Consider the following 21,155-nt stretch of genomic DNA (forward strand, 5'->3'; position numbering starts at 1 on the left):
GCTTTTAGGTTTGTTCCTAGAATCTGAGAACATGATTCCAAGAATATGATTCAGCAGTAACACAGGTTTTTAACGTAAGCTTGGAGTGAAAAAACAGGAACCATCAATTGTCAACAGAATATACCCATAAACAAATACATTTTATTACTCTTCTGCTGGCATTACTTCAACAGGCTGTTAAGAGAATTTCACAATCTTTACTGTTACACTTCTACATAGTGTTACAAGTGTTAGTTAGGCTTTTTAGCATTACACTGCTAAATTATTTTCAGCCATTTTGATAGGGGTTGAAAAATTACAGAGTTTGACAACTACTGAAGACAAAGCCTTTAACTATGTAATTAGAAGCTGTAACAAAATGACTCGTCCACCCAGATTTGTTGTCTGAACTGCATGACCTGCCTGCACCATTAGGTCAATGCTATCATAGAAATAAGATCTTTCGAGTCATGGGGTGGAAGCTTGTATGATCAGCACCCAGGAATTATTAACAACATCATTTTAAAAAGCCAGAAGCCTGAAAAGAGGAATTGCTGTCAGAGCAATAACTGCCAGAGCAGACAGAAAATGGTAGAAATTAATATAAGAAAAAGATTAAGATGACAAAAAGTGAAGTGAAAATAGCACAAAGTAGAAAAACCTTCACAAAGTAACTCAGATGTGTATTTTGTAACATTAACTAACACCAAAACCAGCCGGGAATATGTTATGCTGACAATGTAACATTTATTTCACTGCTCTATGTTGTGTTTACATTGCAATACAATTACATCTGCTTCACTTCACAAAAACATTGCAAGCTCGCCCTATCCAATATAAACTCCGAAACACAATTGAGAACTTTTGAAGTCTGTGTTGATCAATACTTTCAATGTATGTTGTTTAAAAATTTTAAAATGTTGCTTATTTAGTTCAGAATATGCTTATTATTTCTACATCTGTAAAAGGAAATGAATGTCTGTTTACAGACCTTTCCTTTTTGTAACTACAGCACAGACATCATGGGTCTCACAGCACTCCACATATAATCTTATGGCTACCTTAACCATCCACATCTCCCATTAAGTGCAGAATCTCTGCTCCACCTTCCCATCGACTGCTCCGCTGCTTCACAGTACAATTCTTTCCAACTTCACTAACCCAAACACTAAAATACAGCATGCAGGGTATGACAAAGTCAGCAACCAATGTTTACTTTTGCTCTTTGCGTTTAAAGGGGCATCATCAATTTCACTTTATTATAGAGGATACCCGATAAAATGTATTTTCATATTTCAGTTTGTGTATGTTTTTTTCTTTGTGTGTGGTTTTTGTTTATTTGTTTGTTGGCATCTCATTTTCCATGTCTCCTTTATAAACTGGGTTGTTCAAGTTTCATCTGTAATCCAAGTTATTAATAATTTTTTATTTAAGCATCTAGAACTGAAACTAAAGTATGCCAAAATCATGGCTTCCCTTAAAGCCCACGGGTTCAAGAGGGAACAGCAACGCGTCAGCAGTATAGGGTACCGTTCTTTTAGTGGGGAAGTGTTACTTCATATCTGCACAGTAAGTGCTGTACTCAACACTACTTCACCACCAAGGTCAGACAGGACCAAGGAGACCGAACTCCTTGCCCCCATACTTATCTCCAGGTAGAAAGGAGCATGGCTCTAAAATCAGACAGAACTAGCTTAAGCAGGGCAGTACCCTTGTTATTCACTCAAAAGCCTGAAATTTTCCACATTGCTAATTATTAGACATTGTAACAGCTCTTTATGAACATCATCTGTATAAGCTAATAAAGGATAGCTCCTTCGCTTACTGAGGCTGTTACAGGTAATAGATATTGCCTCCAATATGAGTCACAAATGTTACCTGTGATTACAAGGGTCTGGATTCTCACTGGGGATCACTGTTGAATTCCTACCTGCCAAAAGGACAATTCATCCAAGGCAGAGTCTGACAAGACTGTCACGTGCTAAAAAGACTCATGATGTATTCCTCATTCACTGAGCATCTTATGTGAAGTACTTCTCTCCTCTAGAAGAATATGCCTTTGTTACCTCTGGGGATGGAGAACCAACTCTGGAGCACATTATCATTTTGTTAAGCTGCCCTTCATGTCCATGCAGCAAAAATTTAAATTTTGCCTTTGAGCTGCTGCAGTTCCTGTGATTTCACCTTGCTCTCCTCTGAGCAGGATTTCCTGTTTCTCTTCAACTTAGGCAAGTCTATAATAGACAAAGTAGTAGACTAGCACAGAATGTTCCTTCCGATTCAATTTGCTTTCTTCCACAAATCTGTGTTCTACCTCTATTTGCTTTCCTTTTTTCTGGTGCCCTTCTCAAAAAAAAAAAAAAAAAAATCTCTTGATCTTCCACACCTCACTTCAGAAGCAAAGGATTTAACATCACATTTCCTAATATCAAAGGAGAGTGAACATAGAGACTAAAGCTGAATTTAAGGAGAAAAACATCTTTCTTCATACTGTAAGATCATCTCTAAAAGCAGACGTCAAGGAGCTTTCCTCATTATTGCCACCAATGCAACCAAAAATCTCTTAATATTGCAAAGACCACTGCAACCACCCAGAAAAACAGACAGGATGACCTCACAACATTCTTCCCTAATATTTTTAGCAACACAAACCGCTTCATTTCTGAAACACAATGCAAATGCATACCCTTATCTGGGCAACTGAAAGGAAACATGCTTTAAGAGGCACTTCAAAAAACAAATTCCAAACTTCTTCAATAAATCATAGAATGGTTTGGGTTGGAAGGGACCTTAAAGATCCCGTAGTGCCAACCTCCCTGCCGTGGGCAAGGGCAATTCCCACTAGACCAGGTTGCTCAGAGTCCCATCCAACCTGGCCTTGAACACCCCCAGGGATGGGGCACCCACAGCTTCTCTGGGCAGCCTGTGCCAGTGCCTCACCACCCTCTGAGTGAAGGATTTCTTCCACATGTCCAGTCCAAAACTACCCTTGTTTAATTTAAATTCTTTAACCCCTTGTCCTGTCAGCACACTCCCTGACAAGGAGTCCCTCCAAAGCTTTCCCGTACACCCCCTTTAGGTACTGGAAGGCCACTGTAAGGTCTCTCCAGAGCCTTCTCTTCTCCAGACTGACCATCCACAGCTCTCTTAGCCTGTCTTTATAGGAGAGGTGCTCCAGCCTTCTGATCATCCTCATGGTCCTCCTCTGGACCCACTCTAACAGCCCCACATCCTTCTTGTGCTGGGGGCCCCAGACCTGGATGCAGCACCCCAGGTGGGGCCTCACAAGAGCAGAGCTGAGGGGCACAATCTCCACCTCCACCTGCTGGCTATGCTGCTTTCAATGCCGCCCAGCATACAGCTGGCTCTGCTGCCTGATGAATGTACAGCAGGGCCTCTCCTGACCCAGATGTGAAGAGAAACCTCATCGCCCACCCCTTCAAAAAGTTTTAAACCAGGCCACACCTAATGCCCAAGATGCACGTTACTTCAGGTGGAGATCCTGTCTCCCATGGCCACTTTACAACAAGTCCTAAAAATCTCATGTTGAAGCCAGAGCATAGTAGTCTTCAGGAAAGGCTGTCAATCCCTGACATCTGCAAGGTGCCATCTGGAGCTCTATTTATACTGTGCTGAGATGTGCGTCAGGCACAGAAGCGGTTAGTTAATTAAAGCGCCTCCAACAGTCCCTGCCCTGTCAGCAGCCCTCACAGCCACAGGCTGGTCAGCAAAGCAAGTCCCTTCCTCTCCGAGCGCAGGAAAGGAGCCGCAGTCCTGCACAGGAAGCAGGAAACGTGCCCGAGTCCCTACTTCCCAATTCACTGAAGAGGAGTTTCAGAACTCAGTAACTCAGTGTAAGAGCCATTCCTACTTTTATTTCTGCTCTCCTAGCAAGGCAGGCAGAGAGAGACCCTCACAGGTCCCCAGCGCCACCGAGGGTGGAACAGCACAAGACCTGAAGCGACTGCAGCCGGGCAGGTAAGAACACACCACCCCTCAAGGAGTAGCTTTAAAATTGAGTTGGCCCAAACAATGCAGCTTCTTTCAAGTTCAGACAGAACTTACACCAGGAACTGTAGGAAAAGAATAGTTTCAAGCACTTTTATGAGGCAAAATGTACATTAATAGACATTATGTCATGATTCTGTATGCATATAATTATAAAACTTCAGTTGTGAGGGGTTAGCATCTATTTACATTACTCTTTTCACTGTATCTGTGCCAAAACATGATCCACATAAAGAATCAGGCAAAAGTTTTTCTCCTCCAACAGTTAAAAAAAAAAAAAAAAGTTTACTGGCTTTTGCAAAACGCCACATCTCTTATCTGTCAGAAAGTGAAATTTCTGTGCCTTGGTTAACAAGTAGAAGTTGGAAAACAAACCAAGGTTTTCTGACATTCTTATTGCTAGGAAACAGCCCACAGCTTGTAAAAGTGCTTTTTCTTTCCTTTTTTTTTTTTAATTGATGAAAACAGTCTTTGCACAGCTGCCTGCAACTTTGTCTTTAGCAAAGTTAACTGCAGGTTTAGTCAGCTTTTTTTTTTTTTTTTTTTAAGTGTAATTTTGCCAGACTACACATCTCCCTCCAATTATGGAGATTAATACTTTGCAAAGAATGGTGCTTTTGGGTATGTAGAGCTTCAGGTGGTTTTATTCAAGTTACTCACTGACTCCATACTGGTAGGGAGGTTTCCCCATAACAAGCTATTTTAAAAATAATTAGCATGAAAATTATGCAGTGTTTGCAAACAATTCTGCAAGAAACAGCCAACAAAAAATTCCTTTACTTCTTACATCAAAATCAGACAAGTCAGCACCAATGCCTCTCCTTCATTACCACTCTCCCTCTGGCTAACCAAGACCATGATCACAAACACTGATTAGAGCATGAGCAGCAGCGTCCTTTCTCCTCAGCCAGTTGTCCTTCTGCTCCTCTCCCTGCATCAGCTTTCAGTTGTGCAACTTTCCATAGATGCAGAAAACAGGATTACTTTGCTGTAGCAAGTTAGAAGGAATACTCCCATAGTCTTGGTAAACTCTTCAAATGATCAGCAACTTCCAAAATGTTTTCAAACTTTTTATTCTTCATATGGATAGTTATGAACATGCAGAGTTCATATCCTCCCTATGAACACATTTCAAAAACAAAAATCACATCTAGATTTTTGGCAAACCAGCTTACTGCTCTATTTGCATATTACATAATTACAAATCTACTTCAGGTCTCCATTGGAATCAATCTGAAAGATAACATTAATGTATCAAAAAATGAGAAGAAGTGCAGGATGGGTATGAAGAATATTATTAAACAGCCTCTTGAAGTTAAATTTAACTTCAACTAGCCTCTTTACTTTTCTTGGCTTAATCTTTGGCAGTTTAAAACAACTAACAAAGTGCATCGATAATTCCTTCCATGGAATATCACCAACTTATGAAATAGACAACCTCTGACAAAAAAAACAACACAGACAACTAAACCAACCCACAACTCTTTATGTATGACAACCACACCTCCACCTTATTAAACTCTGGTCGTGTTGTTGACAGACCATTAATGTGAAATTGCTTTGTTGTATCATATACCTATGAATTGAAAAAAAAAAAAAAGTATTTTATCTCTGAGTCTTCCACATAAGTAAAGGAAAATTTACACACTCCACCCCCTCTTTCTGCTCAGACTGAGATCTGAGAAGTTTTGCAAGTGATCTTTTAGGGTTTTTTTGTGTAAAGAAGCGTTCATTGGGTTTACATCAAGTCTCTTGCAATTAGTACGTAACACAAGTATCTGGACAGAATATTTTTAATTACAATAGACAAATCATCTCGAGTTTACTAGTAAAATACTTGCAATATAACAATGACATAAGCATAATATACTATAAAAGAGCTGATAGTCCAGTTACACAATATATTCTTACATAACCACCTTCATTTCATCTGAATTTAACAGAAATACACACACTGGAAAATGGAAGGAAAACTATAACAATACAAGCACCATTTTATCAGTGTAAACTGCCTAACCTAAGCACAACTACACTAAGTAAGAAACAAATATCCATACTTTTGACATACCATCACAGCTAGTAGGCAGCAATGAACCCAAAATAAAATTTGAGATAAAACACTGACATTTATAATCCCTGCAATATCAGGGAAACACTGCCATCCAAAAAGGAAAAAGAAGAAAAATTGCTGCAGCCATTTCTGCAACATATGCAATAGACAAAAGAGCATATTTTACAGAATGGAGCACAAAGGTATCTCCACTTTTTATATGGTTGAATAAGTTACAAGATAAGATCAGTTATGAAACAGAATGTGAACACAAAATTTGGGAATTTAGAAGCAGCTATCTCAAATGTTCATGGAAATCAGGTCTCAGCAAAGTGCCATCCTGAACAGATTTCATATTGCAGCTTTGCTAAGAGAGGCCTGATCTGTGAATTCGTGATGGAAGCCAAACTTGCCCTTTAATTACTTCTCCAGCGCCACTTTCTACCTCAAAAATACACATTGCTTTCAATCTGTTCAAACTGAAAACACCATGCTGGCCTTTCAAACACATCTTTAAGAGTAGTAATGAAGATTGCTGTACTGTGTTTCTACCATATAGACACTAGTTCCAACTCATCTGTCCAAATAAAAAACGGGCAATTCAAATAATGAACACACTACTCCCACACACACTGCCAAAGCTTTCCCAGTCTCCAGGAAAAAAAAAAAAGCAGAAAGTGTTTCAAAAATAATCCTCAGCAGGTAAGAAAAGCTATTCATAGCAAGAAAAGTTCTGAAGTCAGAGTGGCATAACACAGCAAGACATCTGGACCCCACCTAGCCAACAAAGCAGCTTCACATTTTATTTTCAATCAACAGGTAATCAATACATATTGGAGAAAAATTCATGTAACTCTTCAAGTCACAGAAAACAGTCTACCACTTCTTACAACAGCTGATTTTCTAGGTACACAAGCTATTAGAGACTTACATACAGCATTCTGTAATCATTTTACCTTGATGTGATAAAGGCAGCAGGCCCAGCTGCAAAATCTCTTCCCAGAAGAAACTGTCAGCATCCTGGATGCACATAAAAAAAGCTCCACTAGCAACTGTCATTGCTTGAGCTCAGAACCCTGCTGGAGCAACACAAACCCCAACTGCAATCCCCAACAACAAAAAGGAAAATACACACCTGGAGACGGACATAAGACAAGCGAGAGTTCTCCTGACACCCCAGGGGCTTCTCCTAATCAGCCAAGAGCAACCAGCCCCACCTGAATCTCTGAGCAAAAGTTTTTATATCAATACATTTGTTTTGATATTTCTGTCAACAACTGCCAACAATTTAATTTAGATAGTAACAATCCAGATATGTTGAAATTCCATTATCTTCAGGAAACATCAAAATACATCCACTGCCAACCCTGCTTACAATGGGAAACAGCTGATACAGAGCTGGTGTCTTCCAACTGAGCTAAAAACTGAACTAAAAGCAAATCTGCGATATGAGTTAGCCCATAGACAAGTGACTTTCGCAATAACCACAGAATCCCTAACTAGTTCCCAGAACAAGTTACTGTTAGTGATTTCTCTATCACCATCAATTGCACCGCAAGCTTTTATGACACAGAATTCATAAAAACTTGTACACGGAAATCATTACTCTGAAAAACTGGCTACAAAACGCATGTATGACCTCTAGCAACTATCTTAGTAATTTACATGTTGTTTTGGTGATTTTTTTTTTTTGCCTGCTTGGTATCAGTGCATTCAACCAGGCCTTGCAGTATCATGCAACATTATGTAAGCTTGCATCTTGTAATCAAGCTTTGCTTCTTCACAGATTACTACTTCTAAGGACCCCGCTAACCACTAATGCTCTGGTGCAAAGTTGGTAGGGTATTAGATTTTTTTTCTCCCCCCTTTTTGGAAACTCCTCGTGTAATACCATAGAGCTGCAGACCAACATCAGGAGCATAACTGTTCTTGGGCATGCACATGCAGAAGTAGAGGCACGGCATCCTGGACACTGTCCAGATGACTCTGGAGCAGCCCATGAGACAGCCGGGTATGCAAGCTATAGTTTTCAGAGCACCCACCTCACCCAAAATGAACCACCTGGTTCATTTTACCGTAGTACATGAGCAAACCCAAACTTTGCAATACAAACCTCAAGATCCTCACAGAGCAGAGCCAGCCGTCCACTAAAATTATTACTTTAAAAACAAATGCTTAAGACCATGCTGATAACACCCAACCCCGCAGGACAATGTAACGAGAACTCTCCAACGATCCCGCTCTGTCACTCATATCAAAAGGAGCAGAAGGACACGCACCATTCCTATCCTCTCACATCAACCTACCTCCAGGTTAACCAGAATAACTGAAATTCTAAGAAACTTGCAAATAGCTTAGAAACTATGCTTTTCGCTTCAAGTTTTGCAAAACTATGCATAACCTAAGCAACGTTTGGAGTACATGCAGGGACAAACCATGCTTTAAACAGACACCACAAAAGACCTCAAAATAACCGTTGCCCTCTCCTCCAGTAGGCGCAAATCTGCTCCGTGCACTTCTAATTATAAATATGGTAACATGACATGGGGAGAGAGCCAGCCCCTTGAGGAAGATCTCAGACACTACTAACCCAAATCTGCGCCGAGCAAAAGGCCAAATCAACAGATTACAGCACAACATATAGTGGGGTTGGTTGTTTTTGTGTGTGTCTTTTTTTTGTTTGTTTGTTTTTAACCTAGAAGGCACACAGCTATTTATACAAAGTGTAGAATGATAACATACCTCCAAAGTGCAGTTATGTCTATCTTACACTAATCCATTATCCCAAAGGTTCCTGCTTCTATTTCTGGCTCTATCACAGGCACTCCTGAAGTCCCTTTCTCCATGCCCTCGGGTAAATTCTCCTCACTATTCCCAATAAAATAAAACCATTTGGAGCTTTAGATGGCGTTTAGAGTAAGTACAAACGTATCTTTTCCATGCTTTCTTTTAATACTAAATACTATGATTGACACAACCAATTTCTTTCTTGTTAGTGTTTGCTCTTTGGTGCTAAAGTTTATGAGAAAGCATTAATCAACAGCAAAACCCCTTCTTGATGTGCTTCATCTTCTAAAAGCATCCCAAAGTACTAGATATTAATTTATTTTAGGTTCACAGCTTGGATGTATCACGGGAGCGCACAAGCTTGCTTAATTGTGATCAGGTGTTTCTAGTACCTAGTACTCCTCGTAACGCTGCCCAGCTACACAAACTCTAAGATGCATCTCCTTCTACCTTTGGGGTTTCCCCAACACACTTGGGGTGTCTCACATCAACCGATTGATTTCGGAAGCGTAGCTCTTCCAGGAAGCCTGCCACGCCAACCACCTCCCACGGTTAGGCAGGGGTAGGAAGCCACCCAACCTCCCAAAATGAAACTTTGAACGCGAAGGCACGGCGTGGCTCACCGACACAACGCCCTGCTCCATCACTCCGGGCACGAAACAGAGGGCAGAGTGAAAACAACCAGGGCTACCAGAGGGCTAAACCAACACGTCAAGGTTACTGCTGAGCACCTCGGCTTCGGGCACAAGTTGTTTTCCTTTAATCTCTAGATAAAGTCAGACAGACGGCGATGCCAGGCGCTGCCCCCCCAGCACCCAGGTGAGCAGCGGCACCTCCGACACAACTTTGGGGTCACCGCAGAAGCCCCGGCAGCGGCGGGGGGGGGGGGAACCAGGGGACGGCTGGGCCCCGGGGGAGCAGAAAGAAGCCAAGAGGCGAGCCGATGGCCGGTCAGCCCTCACCAGCACGGCACTGCCCTGCCTGCTAAGCACAGGCCGGCTGAGTCATCCCTCGGAGCAACTTCGCTGCCAGGGCTCCTCCGCCGAGCCGCGGGCAGGGAGCGCCCCAACCCACCCGGGGGTGTCCCCCCCCCCCCACTACCACCACCACCACCGCGCCGCACCCCGGCTCCTCGCCTCCTAGCCGAGCCCCCCTGCTGCAAGACGAGGGAGCCGGGCAGCCCCCCGCCAGCCTCCCCGCGGCTCCCTACGAGCCCCATCCCCGTCCTCCCCCCCCCCCCCCCCGCAGCGCCACTCACCCCGGGGGCCGGCGGCGGCAGCGGGCGGGCAGGAGGGAGGGAGGCAGCGGCGCCCCCCGGGCCCGGCGGCTGGGCGGGGACCCCCCGCCCCGGGCGCTGAAGGCAGGCGGGGAGCGGGCGGTGCGGGGCCGGGGGAGCCGGGGCGCAGCCGCCGCCGCCGCTGTTTGTTATTGTCGGCAGCCGCTTCCGCAGCCGGGGGACGCCGGGAGGGGGCGGCCCCGGGGGGGGAGGGACCGGGCGGCGGAAGCGGCGGGGCCGGGCGGGGCTGGGCTGCGCCTCACGAAAGCGCCGCGGCAGCGACCGCCGGGGTCATTTCAGCCCCCACCAACCCTAAAAAGGCCCCATCTGCCCGCCCCAGGTTCCCCTTGCCGCCTCCCCAAGTTGTCTTATGAGATTATTTATTTATTTATTTTGGTACGAAGCAGCCCCTGAGCTTCCTGGGGGCTGGCCTCTTGCTCCTGCGCTGAGAAAGCGAAAATAAACTTTGCACGCCTCGCTTTCGGGTTTCCCTTTTGTTTTTGGTTTCTCCGGTGGTGCGGTCACCTACAAAAGAGCGAGACAGAGGGCGGCGTGAGGGGGCTTCGGCCTCGGCTGCCTGTGGGGTTGAGGACATCCTCACAAGAAGCAAGGCTTCCTTGCATCATGCCTTCTCCTTATCATGTTATTTGTGTTATATTTTCTGTGTATTGCTGGGTCATGTCTTCTGTGCTGCAGCACCGTGACCTTTTCCTGTAACGTGTACCATGGGCAGCAGGTCAGGGAGTATCACACAGAATCACAGAATTTCTAGGTTGGAAGAGACCTCAAGATCATCGAGTCCAACCTCTGACCTAACACTAACAGTCCCCACTAAACCATATCCCTAAACTCTACATCTAAATGTCTTTTAAAGACCTCCAGGGATGGTGACTCCACCACCTCCCTAGGCAGCCTGTTCCAATGTCTAACAACCCTTTTGGTAAAGAAGTTCTTCCTAACATCCAACCTAAAACTCCCCTGGCGCAACTTAGAAGAAATTCAAAGCATGATGCCCCGGTCAGAATAGGAAGAGAGCACATGAGAGGAGGAATGCAAAGCGAGAGCACAGGCAGCTCATTTTCAGCCTGCAGGACAGATGCAGTTAGTAAAATAACTAGGGCCATTATATAGTGTGTTTTCTTCCCCTCACCTGAGGTTTCCTCTTAGGCCTGTTTAAATCCCAAGTGCACAGCCCTTCACCCAATTTTATTTTTTCTTTAGTTCATCAGCCAGAAAACACACTTTCTCACAAGCTAGACCAGGCTTATGGTTCTCGCAGTAAACTCTGAAGTAGTTCCTTCTGTCAGATTGAAGAGCTTGCTGCCTGCCTGTCATGTTAAATAACATTGAGCAGCCACAGCTTGTGCAGACAGGTATTTGTTCCTGGAAAACACCACTGCTGTGGGATTTTGCAAGTAAATAAGGCCTTGCTACCCCCAGTTGCCACCTTGTGGCACCTGATACCCAGTGCTTTCAGACTGCTGGAGCTTGTTGGGATACATGGCCTAGTTACCCACATTGTGGAAGACAACTCTGGCACTTCGGAGTACAGCCGTGACTGGAGCGGAGAAGGCATTGCTACTGAAATGAGCACACGTGATTTTATGGGAAATATGATCGGGGCAATTGAGCAATTCAGGGCAGCTTTGGGTAATTTAACTTTGATTACATCAGTCAGGTGTTCTACAGAAGTTTAACTTTTTTTTTATCTCCAAAAATGGTCTTTTCCTTCATAAATTAATTGAATGTGATGAAGGATTGATCTTCTGTACTGTGAAGGGAATGACATCCAGCTAGAACTTAACAAGTGCTATATATACTCTAAACAGGGAGGTAAGCCAAAGTTAAAAAACAACATTGAGGTTTAGTAAGCCTGAAGCACCAGAGAGCCTCATTGAACTTGTCTGGCCAAGTATCTTGAGGAGATACTGCTGGGAGTTACCTGTTGCAGTTTGAGGGTCAATGAGAGAAGCAACAGCAGATACTCAGGCACTGAAGTGGTGGTGCCAACAGGCTTGGTAGTTTCCTAACAAAGAACCTCTGCCATTCAGGCTTTCAGCAATTGCATAAAGGCTCTAGGCACTGAAGAAGGGCTGTACAGTCTTTGCCAGCACGTGCAGGACACCTTGATTTCAGGGGCAGCTCAGGAAGGACTGAAGCAGGAACAGGAGTAAGCAAAGCACTGCTAGCAGAGCAGGTTGGTCTGGCTTGATCTTGTAACATTTCATTATGTTGCTTCCTCTCAAAGTGATCCAGAGCCACTTCATGCCAAGCAACTAATTACAGTGTGTGTGTGTTGTTTTTTTTTCTTTTTCACGAACCTGTCTGAACAAAAACAAGCAAAAGTTTAACATAATATCTAGCACATCTGCCCTGAAAAGCTGTATTTTATGAAGACTATTTTGCTCCAGGACATATATATAAAAGGCTTTAATTTGGGGTTGCTGATGATTCTTCACATTTCCAAAGCGCTGTATTTAAGTTATTATTCTTTCAACTTATTGTTCAGGATTCACCGGTACATTGTTTTCACATTCTGTAAAACAGCCAAGGAGGTTGAAGGAGTTTTTCACTGTGTGCTTTTAATTTGGGGAGCTAAATTTGGCGTACCAAGGAATGTGTCTCTTAGGTTGTATGTTCATGCAGCTGTAGCTGGGGAGCAAAAAGAAAGCGGTGCTCTGCGAGGGCAGGCAAGCTGGCAGCCGAGGCTGATGGCGAGGTTGGCAGGGGCACTGTCTGTGAATAAATAGTGCAGTCCCACTGTAACAGAAAGAGGTCTGGTGACAAAAACCTGGTTCAGCCACCAGGTCAATGGCTGGGAGACAAATCCATGGTGACAAGGCAGGCCTGGGGTGGAGCCAGCACAACGCATCAGGATCCGCAGGGTCACAGCTGCAGTGCGGCTCAAGAAAAGGCTGAGGCCAAGGGCTGAAATGTAAATGCAGCTCCAGAGCAGAGGGGAGCAGCCCCCCAGGGGCCAGCCACACAGTCCTTTCACAGCAGCCTGACCAGGTCCCCATGGCCACACCATGACACAAGGGGCCTCAAGCAGGACAGCCAGGCCCCTTGGAAGGGCTTGTACAACCTGTTTGTGCTTTGAGGGCCGTGACAGCTGCCATAAGTGGGTGTAGACCTATGTACGAAGTTGAAACACAGTGTAGATACAAAAAAAAAAATAAAAAAATAAAAAAGGTAGTCCGTTTTACCTTAGCTGTTGCAGACAGCATTAGCCTTTTTAGCCCATTTAGCCTTCTGCAACGTCTGTTTAAGTACACACTTTGTAATAGATTGTGTATATTAAACTATGTACTGAAAATGTGATTTATGCTTAAAAATTCCAGTTGCAAGCCAAAGCTATAGATAGAAAAAAATTGAAGCAAGGTTGGTTAGCTACTTACTACAAACTATAGGGGTTGTAATTTCACAAAGTCAAGAATGCTTTTTGAGTGAAAATGCTTTAGAGAAATATATATATATTGATGTAATTAAATTCCAAAAGAAAACTAGGAGACATGACTGAGTCTGAGTACTCCCAAAACAAATGAGACAAGACTGTGAAAACTGTTTGATTAACAGTGTTTTAAGAAAAACATCCAGTGTTAATCTAAACTTTCAGTGATTACAGTGGTTAATTAGCATCATATTGTTACCTCGGATGGGCAGTTTCACTGTCAGCCATTTAATTTCTTACATATTTCTCTTCTGGAGATGTTTGTTCACACGTGATTCCTTAGCACCTCTGAATTTTCTCCATGGCACCAAATAAGCTAACTCCTCGAGTTCTGCTCCTAAGTGTTTATTCCCATAGTGTATCCCTAACACTTCTGTCAGGCATATGCTTTGAACTGATAGCACTAAGTTAGTATCAAATAGGGAAGTAGCATATCAATATTTCTGTAACTTTTTCATCTGCAGTTGTAACCTGCCTTGCCAGTAATAGACCAATACTGTTGGTATTTATTGAGTTCCAAATGTACTTGAAAAACCACATCTTCCTGTTTTCTTTAGCTCTACTTGCCCATAACTGTCCCTGTGCACTTCTGCTTCCCTTACACTTGATATCTTTATAAACTTCCCTTCAATTTTGTCTTTTTGGAGGGCTAGGGGGATGGGGTGGATAATGGAGATAGCTGCTTTTCCTTCCCTGCGGAGCCAGGCTGACGTTTTATACCTAAGTTCCTCGTCTCTCCATTCACACTCATTGAGTCCTTGTGGCATCTTTTAAAGAAATCTTGAACAAGTATTTGTTTTCAGTTTAAGTTTTCCTGCAACAAAATAAGTTAATCACTTTTTCAAATAGTGAGGGTTTTTAAAGCACAAAGTGTATTTCTGCTCTGAACTAGAGTGTACAAAGTAAATGCCAGCCTCCAACAACACAAGTTCTCCTCTACATTAGGCAGAGAGGCTTCAAGAACTTCGATTATCCCTTAATGGAGCCTGGCGCTCCAGAGCAAACACCAAATACTGTCCCATCTCTTGCTTCTTTCCAGAGCACAGACTGGTCCGTAAGCTCTCAGTAATTTGTTTTTGAATGGTCAATGACTCAGGAGCAGCTGATGCCATTTTTGAAAGCACACCACTCCCTCTGACCCTTTTATGGATCATTCCTAACCAGTGATTTTAACACCACGTGACTCTTCCCAATATATTTCTGTAATTCTGACTACACAGGTTCTGAATTCATAAGTGAGTAACTTGATTTTTTTGTGTTCATTGCCTGAGCTCTGCGCAGGAAGCTAATTATTTAGCTTCAATTTAACATTTAGGTCATGCGATCAGGTTTTGGTCCTGGGCAGAAACATGCAAATGACATTTAAACCTCGGATAAAATAGTCAGAATGGACATACCTTCAGAAGTGGTTAAGAGCAGGAGCTTTGAAAGGAACACAGGCCACCTGAATAATCATATAAAAATCCTCTTTGCTCATTTTGATTTAGAGACCTCGTTTGTATGTAATGTAACAACCAGACCTTCCTGCACCACCTCCTCTCCACAACACATGGAGGATACTGAACACAAGGCCAAACAAGTAATGCATTAAAGACTACACAGAGCAACAGTAATAATAAATACAATTATATAAAGGCATTGCTATATTAGTATTACTATTTCATGTTACTAGAAATAGAATTTACTTTTTAATGTGTAACAGCTTGTTGTTTGTTTGTTTTTTACAGCACTTAAGTCACATTCACATATACAATGATAGTTTTAAATGTTAAACCTAATTCCCACAGACAAGAAAATTAATTATATAAGCAAATATTTGGGTTGCAGAAGTTATCCCAGGAATTCAGTTGGCCTAAGTTGCTAGAAAGCTGTGGAGACACCTCTTCATTTTAGAGTTATGGCATGGGATGCACTGTTCCCATTTGGAAAACATCATTCTAAATACCTGATAGTCTTTCTGTTCACAGATCACATATTCCCATCCTCTCATGACTTGCATCAGTCCCTGTCCTGAATCAGTGACCAAAAAGAAATAATTCACAAACCAAGGGGTGCAGGCTTACCTGTGAGGCTGCGGCTCCTTTCAGCCCCAGCAGTGAACTTTGTATCTCACTGTAACCCTAGCACAGTACACGAAGCCATGTTCAAATGGCATTATTCATGAAAAAGGGATTTGGGATGTACCCAGCTGAAAACCCAGGCCACAAGCTAACCAACGTCCCAGCACCCAGCCTGGAGGTGCCCTTCAGCAGGCACTGCCCTGAGACAGCCGCATATGCTTCTAGATCATGTCCACTCCTATGTTTAGATTTTAATGGGCACTCTATTTTTTAAAGGCAAGAAAAAGTATGATTACATATAATCTAAGTCAGTAACTTGGGCATTTTTTTGTTTGTTTTCTTTTGCTGTTGTTAAAAAGGACTGCTTGGATTTTATATTAGCGTATAACTTCCCCCCACCCACAAGCTTTCTATTTACACAAACTGGAAATTCAAAGTGCAGAAACTCTTCATTTGATATAATTTATTATTTATATTTAAATAGATTATTAAGATCCTCAAACCAAATTTATAAAACCCACTTTGTGCTTAAACGAAGATGTTATGAAGAGAAAATATCACCTATTAACATATTGAATTATTTTTTCCTCCTTTGGTCTGGTAGCATTCAGTGCTTTTTGTTTCATTTTTATTCATTTTTATTCCTGAATGGAATGGAAACAAACCCATCATTTTCTTCTAGCTCCCAGATTCTTAATGCAAAGAATTAGTCATTGACCTCAATTAACTGAATAAACTGAAGTGGTGATTCTTTGTATCACCAGAAGAGGCTATACCTAAGTACCATCCCTAAGTACCTAGTTAAAGTATTTTTAAAAGATACTGTAGGAGTAGACTAATTTAAGCTAGATTTTAAATCATTTTCAAAAAAATAAAAAAATAAAAATCTGACTTCTTAGTGTACTTGCATTCATTACTCATTCTTAGAAGCTTTTTTATATTCATTGATGAGATAAGCCGTGGGTGCTGGCAAAATCCTCTTTCAGGGCTTTGCAGCTTTGGAATTTGCTCTGCATTTGAGCTTTGCAATACAGCAACTCTGAAGTCTGCTGGTTTCATTGCATCATTTTTGTTCCCTATGCATTTTAAAAACATGTACAGTTTGTTGAAGCAGTGCAGAGAAGGAATTATTTAAAGAGACAGAGATTGTGGAAGGCTGTTTTGCAGTTAAAAATTCTCAAATATCGTAAAATAAATATTTTTCTAGAATGTATTTCTAAAATGATTGAATTTAGTATATTTATGCAGCAATGCATGAAGGACACCAAAATGGAGATTAACGGGAAAAATCTCTACTAAGAACAAATGAATGTTTTCTGTTGAAATAAGAAAATTAGCGATAATGCAGATCACTATCTGCATAATCATTTGGGCACAGGAAAGTAAGAAACTGTAATCTCACCACCATCAAATTCTGAATAGGATTCTTTTCTTGAAGATTGGTTCGGGATCTGTGTTTTTTTTTATTATTATTATTTTTAATTATTATTTTTTTCAGAATATATACAAAATTAGGTGTATAAGAGTTTTTCTGTGTTCATGATTTAACTGTGAAGAAATGAGCTTCAGTGAGTCTATTGTTTCCTCTAATATATAACCTGAGTCAATGAAGTTTTACTGTTTTGGATCCATTTTCCTGGATTCTGAACAGTATTAACATTATTCTTAATCCTTTTAGCTGTTTTAACTGAATTAAACTGTTGACATCATGATGAAAAAAGTGTTCTTTAGGTGTCACATCAACCTATAGATTTTAACTAGTTTTATCCATTTGCAACTTTCAAAACTTGCCTTGACCTTAGAACTCCGCATTTTAGTCTTCTGCAGTTTCCCTGCTTTTCACATTTTTATTGTATTATCTTTAATGGACCACAGTGTAGAACCCCAAAGTACCTGGATTTACTCACTCAAATTATTAATCCCTAGCCAGGTTCTAGTAAATTCCTTGATTAGCACTAGACAATTTTTACGTCATTAACATTTTTGACAGCTTGTTATGGGCTTAGTGTTAGTTCTAGGATTCAGGGAACAGAAGAATGATTGACCCATGCCTTGACAGGCTATGGACTTCAGCTTTCCAGTTTTGCTCATTACCTTTCCCATTGGAAGACTAGGCAAAAGGAATTGCCAAGTTTACCTATGTCCCCTTACCTGACCAAAGCACACCCATTCTGAATGAGACAAACCATTGGTGGTCACTAAACAGCCATACATTCTACTTGATGAATAATGTAGGTTTATCTGCGAGAGGAATTGTTTTATTTCTGGCTGGTTTAAAAAAAAGGTAATTTTAGAAAGACAGAGGTAGATAAACTGTCATAATTTTGTTCATTTACTATTTCTCCAAGTAGTAACTCCACTTTGCGGTTTACTTAGTTCATAGGAGCACAGAAGCCCAATCTTTTCCAAATGCTTCTTATAGTCTGAGTGTGCTTACGATTGATTTTGCATCAAGCTGTCCAGAGGCATATAGAAATTCAAGCATTTCCTGTGGTTATCTTCAATTCAGAAATACTCCAGACAACCATCTCAAAAAGCCACTGCTTCTCACACCCTCCTAAGTTCATCGTCCCTTTTAATATTTTGTGAGGTACATTCTAGCACGTGCCAGGATGTTTTGTGATTTTGCTGCAGACAGCTCATCCCACAAATCGCACACAGTGTCAATGCTCTGTATTGGATTTCAGGTCGCAGATGTGGAGCAGAACTTGCATGAAATGTGCGTCTTTCATTGGTGATAGCACAGCCGAAGCATCACCTGCTCAGCCGTGGCTGCAAAACTGCTTTGTGAACTCAGGAAATTCACAACCGGCTACCCCAGCCTAAGTTCTGTGTTGCTGCAGCTATGCCACCAGTAGTGCTGTGACCCACTGAGGGCTAGCAGAGTCAAACCTTTCCCTGTAGGCTTTACGGTCACTCTTTTCTCTAATGACAGGATTACATTTCTTAAACTGTGCAATAGAAATCATCTCAAGTTGCAGATATAGATCGACTAGAGAATTGCATAGGTGTACTCTGAAAAAAAAAAAAAAACAAACAGCAACAAACAAACAAACAAACAAAAAACAAATCCACAAGCCAAAACAAAAAACAAAAAACAAAAACAAAAACAAAAAAACCCACATCTGTTTACACAGCAAGTAGCAATGAAATAGAGGCAATTAAAGAAAATATAGAATATATATATATATAAAATATTCTATATTTTATATTCTATATATCTATACATCATATAAATTTAATATATATTAATATATAGTATATATTATATAGAATATTTTATATATTATATGTATATAAATATGTATATACATTATATAAATATATATATCAATATATATTTATATATATATATCAATATAATATATATTGATATATATATATATTGAGATATATATATATCAATATAATATATATATTATATAAATATATATATCTCGCAGATACAAGCAGTAGCTCAGTGGTGTGCTTAATATTGTCATTGCAAAGGAAGAAAGAAAGGTTAAGGAGGAGAAAAATGAGGAGCAAGTGAGAGCAAGCCAGATCCAAAAGTGGAATTAGACATAGAAACATTGCACTCTTCAGTGCCTGCTGACCAGAGCAAACTCTGAAAGAACCCTGGAAGATTATTTTGTGATTTCAGTTCAGCTGTGTTTATGAAGGTCTCTGGAGTCCTTCTGTAAGATGGGTTCCACAGATTTTGATTAATCTTTTTAACCATCCTGCTTTGGCAATTTGTCCCTAAAGACAATTTTTTTTTTTTTTAATTTCTCTGAAGCAGTTGGTATTTTCAATAGAACTGAGTGGATCTCACTTCAACAGATGCACCAGAGATCTGAAAGCAAGGTCTGGGCTGTGGGACTAAGGCCAAAGATTCTTGGCATATCTGTGATGTTACCAAAGAGAAGTATTGTGTTTCCTCTCAAGCCCAAACGAGCAATTAATTTACATACTAGTACTGTCTTTTTCTAACCATGTCTGTGTATCTAGGCTCTTTCTGTTCAGGCTCATGGCTATTGAAACCAATACGCAACAGGGTTATTTGTCTGCGTAGGGGACAGTAACAGCCTTATCCCTGCATGAAGGTTGTCTTAGAAAGCACTGCTTCTCTATCATTTCCCCACAAAAGCTCTGTAGGATGCATAATATAGCCAGCAACAGTATGAAATGTAATAGCCTTTCACTTGCTTTTGTTGTTGGGGTTTAATTCATTTTCTCCTACTCTTCCTGTCTTGCCTGTCCTGAGAATATGAGCCAGAGGGAGTAGCCTCTCAGCTGAGCCATTGTCCTTCTTCCCCATCCAGGGGCAAAGAAGAGCACAGAAATTTTTTCCCTACTATAGTCAGAAACAGGAGCTATCAATCCAAAAAGGGCTCCATAAGTTTTTACTAGCTTTTAAGAGAAACGACAGAGTACTTCTGCTGGTGTAAGTATTTATTTAATAGAATAAGCATTTTTTCTTCTCTCAAAGATCTTCTTATGCATTGCACCACATAGTTGAATACAGTCTAGAATTACCTATTTCATGGATGCTGTGGTTTATTACTGGAAACACTGTATTGCAGTTCTGAGAAAGCAACGCTAGAGGACATTGTTAGTCCTTACACGTTGATTCTGCCTGAAAGCAAGCAGAGCTCTGAGTTGGAGTTACTGTTTTTCTCTTTAAACATACATAATGAGGGGTATGTTTAGGAACCAAACCCGCTCGTGATGCATGGTTTCATAAGTTTTCACGCTTCATATTTTTTTTTTTTTAATATATATATCAAATGAGTAGAGCATCAGTCCCAGAACAGACAAGTGAATATATGCATTAAATTGTGTAGGACTGACTGCATGTCAGTCCTACACAATTTATTTCTTTCTCTCTATTTGCTTCTTAATTATTTTCCAAATATCTAATTTAGCAAGCCTGAATGTGAATTTTAATATTTTTCATTAAAGACTTATATTAGGAATTACTGTTGAGCTGCCTCTGGCATGTAGAATGCTTGCTAAGGTTAGGCAGTGATTCAGAAAGGAAGTTAATATTTGTTCTGTTTCTTTTATAGTCTGATGAGTACAAAGTTGTCTGAATGTCATTTACTATATGCAAAAAGGCATGTCCTTGAATGTTTCTAATATTATAGCAAAGAGCAGGTAGACCTTTAGAGGTCCAATATAGCACAATATCAAAAGTTCAAGTACCAATACTTAGATACTTTACTAGACACACAGAGACTTCATTTCACAAAGGACTGAAGTTGTATTGTGCTGCTTAGTGGGTTTCAAGGTTATGTTTCAATTGAAGCTAGCCATGTTCAAAAATAAATAAAGAATAATTTCATATTAAAAACAAACAAACAAACAAACAAAAAAAAAAACACAACTTTTTGGAACATTTTTTCTTCTGTTTTCTTAAAGCAACATTGCAGATGGGACAGCCACCCTGGTATAGTATTTTCTATTGACTTTTAAAGCTACTGTTAGATTTTCTTTCTGCACACCATAACGCAAGGAAATTATAATTCAGATTTATAGAATAATTTTTTTTTCTCTATAGAA

The 21,155-nt window shown here is 40.9% G+C and overlaps 1 protein-coding gene across 2 annotated transcripts in view; it reads right to left on the reverse strand.

Moving 5' to 3' along the window:
* The window catches only part of RB1CC1 (RB1 inducible coiled-coil 1), a 74,401-nt gene extending 64,108 nt beyond the window's left edge, over positions 1-10,293 (reverse strand). For both annotated transcript variants that reach the window (XM_027452089.3, XM_027452088.3), the window contains exon 1: positions 10,083-10,293. The gene's annotated coding sequence lies outside the window, so the exon portion shown is untranslated. The remainder of the gene's footprint in view (positions 1-10,082) is intronic.
* Between the last annotated feature and the right edge of the window lie 10,862 nt (positions 10,294-21,155).

This window comes from Anas platyrhynchos, chromosome 2 (assembly GCF_047663525.1).
Source record: "Anas platyrhynchos isolate ZD024472 breed Pekin duck chromosome 2, IASCAAS_PekinDuck_T2T, whole genome shotgun sequence".
Lineage (NCBI taxonomy): Eukaryota > Metazoa > Chordata > Aves > Anseriformes > Anatidae > Anas > Anas platyrhynchos.